Genomic DNA, 8,974 nt, shown 5'->3' on the forward strand with positions numbered 1-8,974 from the left:
TCCTGTAGATCCAAAGCTGTAGGATCTCCATGACATAAGGCAACAACAGAATAAGTAGAGGAGTCCCAGTGAGGATCCAGTATTTATAGCATAGTAGAAGCCAGAGGCCTGAGACCAGGCGGATGAGTCATTACAATGACCGTTTGCAAGTAAACCTGTTTAGGCAAGAGGGTGTACTGTGGGACACACCAAAGCATCTCTGGTGAGATGTTTATTTGTTTGTTTGTTTGTTTGTTTGTTTTGGATGGGAGGTTGCAAGGATAGATGGCAGATATGGAGGGATGAGGAGATTGGGGTACATGCTATGAAATTCACAAAGAATCAATAGTGTGTGTGTGTGTGTGTGTGTGTGTGTGTGTGTGTGTCTGTAAAATAATCCAGCAGCTATTCCAAGAGTGGTGCCCTTCTGTGACAAATCTCAGCACACAGTCATATGGGAAAGTGTTTGGGGTTGACACATTGCCCTGCATATTCAATTCAACGTATAGACTACTGAGCATGCTCAGTTTGTAGTCACAGTTCAAGAAGGGACAATGCAGGACAGGAAGAGCCCTGGTAGCATCAGATTGTGCATACTACAGCTTGGCTCAAAGATGGCAGATTGACGTGCTCCTGGGTATGCTAAGCCTATCAGATGAAGTTTGTTTGCCGTGGTGCTGAGAGTCCGTGGGCAGCAGTCTCCACACATTCTTGTCCACCTTGTGGGGTGCATGAATAAAGCACAAAGAATATCCACAGAGATTTCCTGCCAAAATCTTAATGGCTACCAAAGGAAAGGACAGCTTGAATGTGAGTCAGCACAGAAATTCCCCAAAGGGGGCTGCACACCGATGTGCTAGCATCTATGCCTTAGTGCGCTTGTTCATTCTGTCACCTTAGTTCACACAAAATAATGTGGTAAATGTTTCAAAATGTTAATATGCTTTAAACTCTAAAGTTGAGTCTTTTTGTCTAAAACTGACTTTCAGTTTTCCAGAAGGCTCCTAGAAATCCAAAAGACATAGATCAGACCTTTATCCACAAATGTATCTACTCAGTGTTCCAGAGTTGTATGGATATATTAAAAATTCCGAGGTACATTTCTGGGCAGACACACAAAAGATGCTCCACCATCCCACAAGGATGCTTGCTCAACTATGCTCACAGAAGTTTTATTCATAATAGCCAGAGACTGGAAACAACCCAGATGTCCCTCTACTGAAGAATGAATAAAGAAATATGCAATACTACTCAGCTATTAAAAGCAAAGACATCATGAATTTTACCTGAAAATGGATAGAATCAGAAAATATCTTCCTGAGTGAGGTAACCCAGACCCAAAAGGACATACATGGTATGTACTCACAGATAAGTAAATATTCTCCATAAAATACAGGTTAGCCACACTATAACCAACAGACCCAAAGAAGCCAAATAACAAGGAGGGCCAAGGGAGAAAGGTTAAATCTTCCCCAGAAGGGGAAATAAAATAGATATTAGAGATAGAGAGAGGGAGGGAACTGGGTGGGAGAGATGATGGGGAGGGGAGTGAGGCTGGGGCAGTGATCAGGTGTTGGGAGAGCAGGGGAGAGAGAATGGAAATTGGTGGTGTTAGGATCACTAGGACATACCCGAGATCTGGGATGGAGAGAAGCCCCTGGGAGTCGATGGGGGTGACTCTAGCTGAGACTCCTAGCAGAGTGGGATAAGGAGTCACTTCCTGTAGCCAGGCAGGAGTCCCAATGGAGGGAAGAGTATGGTTACCCACCCACAAAACCTTTGACCCAAATGTGTCCTGCCTATAAGACGTGCGAAGACAAAGATAGAGCAGAGACTGAGGGAATGGTCAACAAATGACTGCCCCAAATTGAGACCCGTTCTATGGGCAATAACCAATCCTTGACACTATGAGTGATACTCTGTTACGCTTGGAGTCAGAAACCTAGCATAACTGCCCTCTAAGAGGCTCCACCCAGCAGCCAATGGGAAGAGACGTAGAGACTCAGAGCCAAATATTAGATGGAGCTCAGGGAGTCTTGTGGAAGAATTAAGGGAGCCAAAAAAGGCAGAGACTCTACAGGAAGACCAAGAGCCAACCAACTTGGACCTTTGGGGCTCCTAGAGACTGAACCACCAACCAAACAGTGAGCATGGGCTAGAAGTAGCCCTCTTGCACATATGTAACAGATGTGCACCTCAGTCTTCATGTGGGTCCCGAAACATCTGGAGCAGGGACTATCCCTGAATCTGTTGCCTGTCTGACTGTGGGTCCCATTCCCCTATCTGGCCTCAGTGGAAAGAGTATGTGCCTAGTACTAAAATGACGATGTTCCAGGGGTGTTCCAGGGTAGCGACTGGCGGGTAGAGGGAGGAATGGGTGGAGGATCTGCATGAGGGGGTATTGGGAGGAGAGGGGGGCTAATATTGGGGTATAAAGTGAATAAATAAGCAAATTGTTTTAAAATCTGAGGTATGTTAGTAGATGAGTTATAGTCTAATGTTAAATTGTTGCATGATACAAGTATTAAATGTCAGGATTATGGCTATCATCCCATCTTTAACCATAGTTATTCTAAGTCATTAGTTATGCAGTTGTTAAGATAAAACAAAATTCATTTTTACAAATAATTGGGTATTTTTTGTTACTGTACAAAAAGTATTTCTTGGTTTAAAACTGTTACAAAAAGTGTACATACCTTTGTTCCCACTAGTTTTGTTTTATATTTTATTTATTAAAAACTGTGTTCCCATTGCCTGTCAAAATTATAAGTCCTAAGGAAAAGGCTGGTCTAGCTCTTAAAGTTGACACTCACTGCAAAGACTGAACTTAGCAGCAGAATATAAATTTCCTCTAAAGCCAACACCCAAAAGGCATAGGTTTAAAGGACAGTTAACATGTTTTAAAGGGGAGATTTATCTCCTCATCTATTGAAAGGGACACTATATCAAAAACTCCATAGCCTTAGTGGAAAGTACCTTAATCAGGTATGACTAAGCACTTGTGTTCTGCAATTCTTCATAGGTTTGCTCCTGAAACCTCATTTCCCATCCCAAACATGTACAAAATAAGCTGCGCATCTGCCACATATGTGAATGAGGCCTAGGTCCCAACTGAGGACATGTCCTGAGTGGAACAAACTCAGTTTGATCCCCTGAATCCACAGGTGCAAGAGAGAGCCAACTCCTGAAAGTTGCCCTGTGACATCCACACTTGCACTATGGCACAGGTGGGCCACATGTACATCTCCTACAGGCCTGAACGCGTGTTTATGTTCATACGTGTGCATGAGCATGTGCACATACACAATTACACTAAATAAGACAATGCAATTAATATCTGCCAAGTTACAATATCTGAACAACAACAACAAAAAGAAACCCAAATAAATACAATCGAGCCCAGCTGGCTCTTCTGACTCATTTTTTTGAAGGTGCTTCTTAGAGTCTTCAATATCTTTATTTAAAGCTTAAAGGAATTTTCTGAGACATTTAAAATATGTTTGTGTATAATTTCTTTTATGAAGTTGTATTAAACTTGATAATTCTAACGGAACTACAGTTACTGATGATCTTTTCTCTTCTTACTAATCACAATTTGTTATGATTATTTTCTTATTCAAACCTTCTACCTTACTTAAACAGAATCTTTATCCTTGAAAAGCTTCCCATTTTAAACTACTAATCCACTATTTGGTATTCTATATGTAAACATTCTAGATTTTAAACTAACAAAGCCATCTCCTAGTTTCCAGTGGCAACAATGATCAAGTTAGCTATCAGATTTAGAGTAGAAGTTTAGGGCAAGCTAAGTTTGTTGTAAATAAAGATATTCGTTAAGAAAGAATTGACTTTGCAAATAATAGGACATACAAAGGGAAAAGGAAAAAAGTGAAATGCTTGTTAAAAAATTCTGACTCTAAAGGATATGTAATTCATTTGTGTATCCTAGATTGTACATGGGTATATAAAATTTTACATGTGCATTTGCATGATGATAGATACAAACTGTCTTGAAACTCTAAGAACCCTATTATGAGGCGGAAGGGGAAAGAAGAAAAAAGGGTAGGAAACATGTCCAAAGTGCATTGTGTACTTGTATAAAAACATCCTTGTGAACCCAAGGCTATGTGCACTGAGCATGTGTTGCACACATGTGTATGGGGCAAACTATATAGAGCTACTTCTGAACTGAATAACTGCCCAGCCTTCACTTTAAGCACACCAGGCTATTGGCTGTGGTGATGCAGATGAAAATCTAAAGGGGCTTTGAGACCAGGGCTAATCCTTCTTCGTGTAAAAATTAGGGCTAACGGTCTACAAAAACTGGAAAGCATCAATTGTGAAAACAACACATGGGACTTGGAACCTAAGATACTTCACTTTAAGATAATGAGCTGTCCTGGTAAGTGACTTTTTAGGATATCCCAAGGCACAGTCAGCCAGCACTAGAAAAAACACTGTGTGGCACATGCTCTGCCAGTAGAGAGGACATGGACAATATTATCAAAAAAAGTAAACTAAATGGAACTCCATTTCCTCTTCAGAATATAACTTTAAGAAAAACTGACAATCCCACAAAATCTATACAAACTCAACTTCTCACAATTCTGAGCTGCTGCCTCTGTTTGCTCTTGCTAGCAATATTTGGTGTGTGGAAAAAGAATTCAAAATGCTACTGTGGATTTTTGTAACTTCTATAATGGGACTCTCCATTTATCTCCCTATTCAAGGAACAATAAAAAAAAATGACAGGACAAACCAAAGTACTAAAAACAGATACAAGTTACAATGACATAGACAGTAAAAACCAAATCTTGGAACTGGGGAGATGGCACAGTGGTTATGGAAGCTCCCTGTTCTTCCAGAGGACCTGAATTTGGTTCCTAGTACCCACTTTAGGAGGCTTTAACTCCAGTTCCCTAGATACCCAAAACCATCCACTGGATTCTCCAGGCAGCCACCTCTCTCTCTCTCTCTCTCTCTCTCTCTCTCTCTCTCTCTCTCNTCTCTCTCTCTCTCTCTCTCTCTCTCACACACACACACACACACACACACACACACATGCACACACGCACACATATAGACACTCACATCGATCATAGAGTTACCACTAGCCTTTTTATATAAGATTACATCTCTGGAATCAAATCAGCCAATCAAATTAGAATTAACTGATAATAAAATGTTTCACGAATCACAGATGGTTCAAGGTAAAGAGGAAGCTTTTATCGGTAGGTTTCGAGCACACGGAGCTCCTTGCAGGGGATGCTCGCCTGTTTGCCTGGCTGGGATGTCTGTTTCCTTCACCTCCTACTCTCTCTTCATTGACCACATTATGTTCTTTATGTTCTACCTTACTGTAGGTAACCCTCCTACTATGTGTCTCATGTAGATCATAGACTAAATGTAAAGTCCAGAAAAAGAAGATAGGAGAGAACCAGATCGTAAAGGCTGATAACATTAGTAGACCCCAGGGAGTTTTCACTGATTGAACATCTTCATTCTCCCAGAGAGTACTTCCCTGCCTACATGGCCTCATCTAGTCAGTTCCTAGACTTGAGTCTTCCTAACTTTATGGAAAGTACACATTTGACCTCTGCATACATAAGGTGTATGGCCAGTGGAAAGTGTAAAGTGGAGTTCTCTAAGGATGTTTCAGGTATAGTAAAGTCCTGCGGACAGCTTGATATTAGCTGACTGGAATATTTTGAATGTGAATAAAGGGAATCTAGGGTAAGGACTAAAATTATCTGGGGCTCCCCAAGTCCTTCACACTTATTTAGCCTTTTTGTCTAACCTGACAGTCTTATAACTATTACATAGTTTCCAGAATGTATCACTAAGCACACATACCTCTAGCTTCCACATCCCTCAAGCTCAGGGTGCTGTAAATTAATCCAGAGGTCTCCATGATTTACTATGGGCTACCTAATATTTCCACCAGGAGAATTTGTACATACATTAATTTATGACTTTCTTTTGTCCTGTGCCCATAAGAGTCTACATAATCTCTTTTACAGTGGGATAGGCCATTTAGAATAATTTGAATTAGTGTCCTTGACCATGGTTACTCATATTTGACTCAGAAAAAAAATGGACTTTAGTTTGGATTACTATTTTACATTGAAAATAGAGATTATAACCCAAAGTTGATTCCTAGGTAAGAACCACAATATACTCTGGAAATGATCAGGAACATGTAAGCACAAGTTCCAGGCATCCTATGCTAAACAAAAGAAACAGTACAGTTAAATATCTGATAGAATCATAGAATGCTTCACTGAGGAATACTGATGCCAGGGAAAATAACTGAAAGTTAAGACACAGCTAGAGACCAGGACTACCTGGACTACCCTGTCCCTCCAACACGTGTGCCGTGTGTGCCCATCTGAACAGCCATTAGAACCTCCCTTTCAATATGACAGAAAGAACAGCAAGCTCCAAGACAAAAAAAAAACCTGTATTGTGAACATAGTCTTTCTACCTGACTATGTGACATTGGTCAAATTCTTTAGCATTTCAGGGACTCTGTAATGCAGGACTACATAAGATGACTTCTACATTCTTTTCCAAGCCTAAACATCTATCAGTCTAGAAACACTGGTATGTCAGAAACATCCTATGGTATAAATGGAAAACAAGATTTAAAGTTTCTATATTCAAAGTTTCCCAAGATCTTACCTGTATCTCAAAAGTTCTGTTCTATCTTGGTCAAAAGCCACTTTCTCAGTGAGGTCTCCCTGATCAAGTATTTAAAATTGGAATCTTTCCCTATCTGCTGTTGCCAGTCTCCTCTCTCAAGTTTGACACTAGAGCATGCTTTGACCTTTGAACATATTTAATCACTTACTAAGCTTTTGCCTGTTTGCCTAGCCTTGACATTTAATATATCAGAACAGAGGTTTTGGTTTGCTCAGTCTAATATACCATACATTCTAGAACAAGGCATAAAATCTAGGAGGGCCCAATATTACTGAACAGATGAATGAGTTCCTAATACAAATTAAAAAAAAATATTCATTGACTTACCACAATTGTAAAAATCAAATATAGCCAACTCTGGCCTATCCGAACACTGTCTCTTATTTATCAAAGTCTATTTTAAATAGATTTTTAAAAAGCAACACCTTTAAAAAATATCATTGAGTAAACACAGGCTCACGTTGATTTGACCTTATTTTCAAGACAGAGCTTATTTGATGTTAGTTAAGTTCCAACTCAATGAATCATTAAGCCAATTAAAAAAAAATCAAACAGGAAATGATGCTCTGCCTCGTTGAAAGTCTTTTAAGGTGCCAATACTTCATGCCATAAATTCCTTAGTACTGATGTTTGAAGTCGAAAGGTTTGACCATAATGGGAGTGATTATATAGGGTTGGTTCGATTACATACTTACTGGATATGAAATGAAATTTCCTTTAGAAGAAATCTCCAAAATGCATTGAGTAAGCACGCACACATACTCTGTAAGTAAACAACTCATCAGTTCATTAACAAAAACAATGCAAGTAAACAGTAAGAATTGAGACACCCAGGTATGAGGCCATCGAACGTTCACATGTTCAATGTGGGTGGGTCATTTCACAGTTGAGCGACTTCAATCTCAGTGAGAACACATTATCCACTGTAGAAAGATCAAACCTAAATTCAGCAACACTTGAAGTTCTCAGCTTAATTTTGAATTGTCTTTTTTTTTTTTCTTCAGCAAGATCCCAATTTTGCTGGCTGGGAAAATGGCTGGCTGGATAAGGTGCTTACCACACAAGCTTGAGGATCAAAGTTCAGACCTCCAGAACCCACATTAAAATCAGATAGGAATAGCAAAAATCAATAAAATCAATAATCCCACCGTTTGGGTGGCAGCAACAAGGCATTCCCAGAACTGAGTTTGGTGAGAGACCCTGCCTCAAGAAAATGGAGAGTGATTGAGTAAGATCAGTACCCATGCAGACTGTAGGCGGGCGCGCGTGTGTGCCTACACACACACACACACACACACACACACACACTACTGAGAAGCATATTCTGAAGGGTGGTGGGAAGATCAAGGAACAGAAGCTCTGAGAGCACTTGTTAGTACAGAAATTGTGTGGAACTGCCTCAGTAGGTAGGTGGCCCTGGACAGTGCTGCCTGGAAGGGTACAGCAGGAAAAAAACCAAAGTGGTGAGAGAGATCCTGGATAGGGGAGGGTCACAAGGCAGAAGTGGAATGCTGCAGCAACAGGATGACTCAGCCCCTGAAGCCCTGTTCCTGGAAGAGAAAGGGAATTCTTCCCTCCAAGCCATGTCACAAAAGGCTGCTTGCCACAGACAAACAGTTGATAAACAAACCTGGGGCTGCTGCAGCAGGCTAGATCACAAAAGAAATGTCACTGTTTCTTTTAGGGACGAGGGTCATCCATCAAAGGGAACCATGCTCTAAAAATATGCCAAAAAATATTATCTCAGGGTCACTGTGGATGGCTTGCTACTTTGGCAGGCCAGCCAGCAGCCCTTGACTTTAAGGCATGCCTCTGACACAAACTTGCTTATGCTTTTTACACTGTAGATGATGCCTAGAATAGATCAATCTTATGCCTAGAATAGATCAATAGAATAAGTCAATTTTTAATAGAGTTAATATATTATTATCCAGATACTATTTCACCCAACTTATGGGTTTGTAAAGTGCTACTCAAAAGTTGATTGAGAAAACCTCTCTGAAATGACCAAATTAGAATATGGATTAAAAACAAAACAAAACAGAATAACCAACCAAACAACAAAACAAACAAACAAAAAACCCAAAGTCTTCAAAGTAACCCTACGTTTTTCTAATACGAGTTGAAGTAGTCATTTTTATATCATTATTACTTCCTTCATACATACTAATTGGTTACTTATAAATGGGAGGAGACTTCATTAAGGAATACTTAATTGAATGAGAAAAATAGATAAAAAGGAAGGACATGACTGGTTCTGATTTCAACATCAGATGAATGAACATCATCATAA

This window comes from Mus pahari, chromosome 2 (assembly GCF_900095145.1).
Source record: "Mus pahari chromosome 2, PAHARI_EIJ_v1.1, whole genome shotgun sequence".
Lineage (NCBI taxonomy): Eukaryota > Metazoa > Chordata > Mammalia > Rodentia > Muridae > Mus > Mus pahari.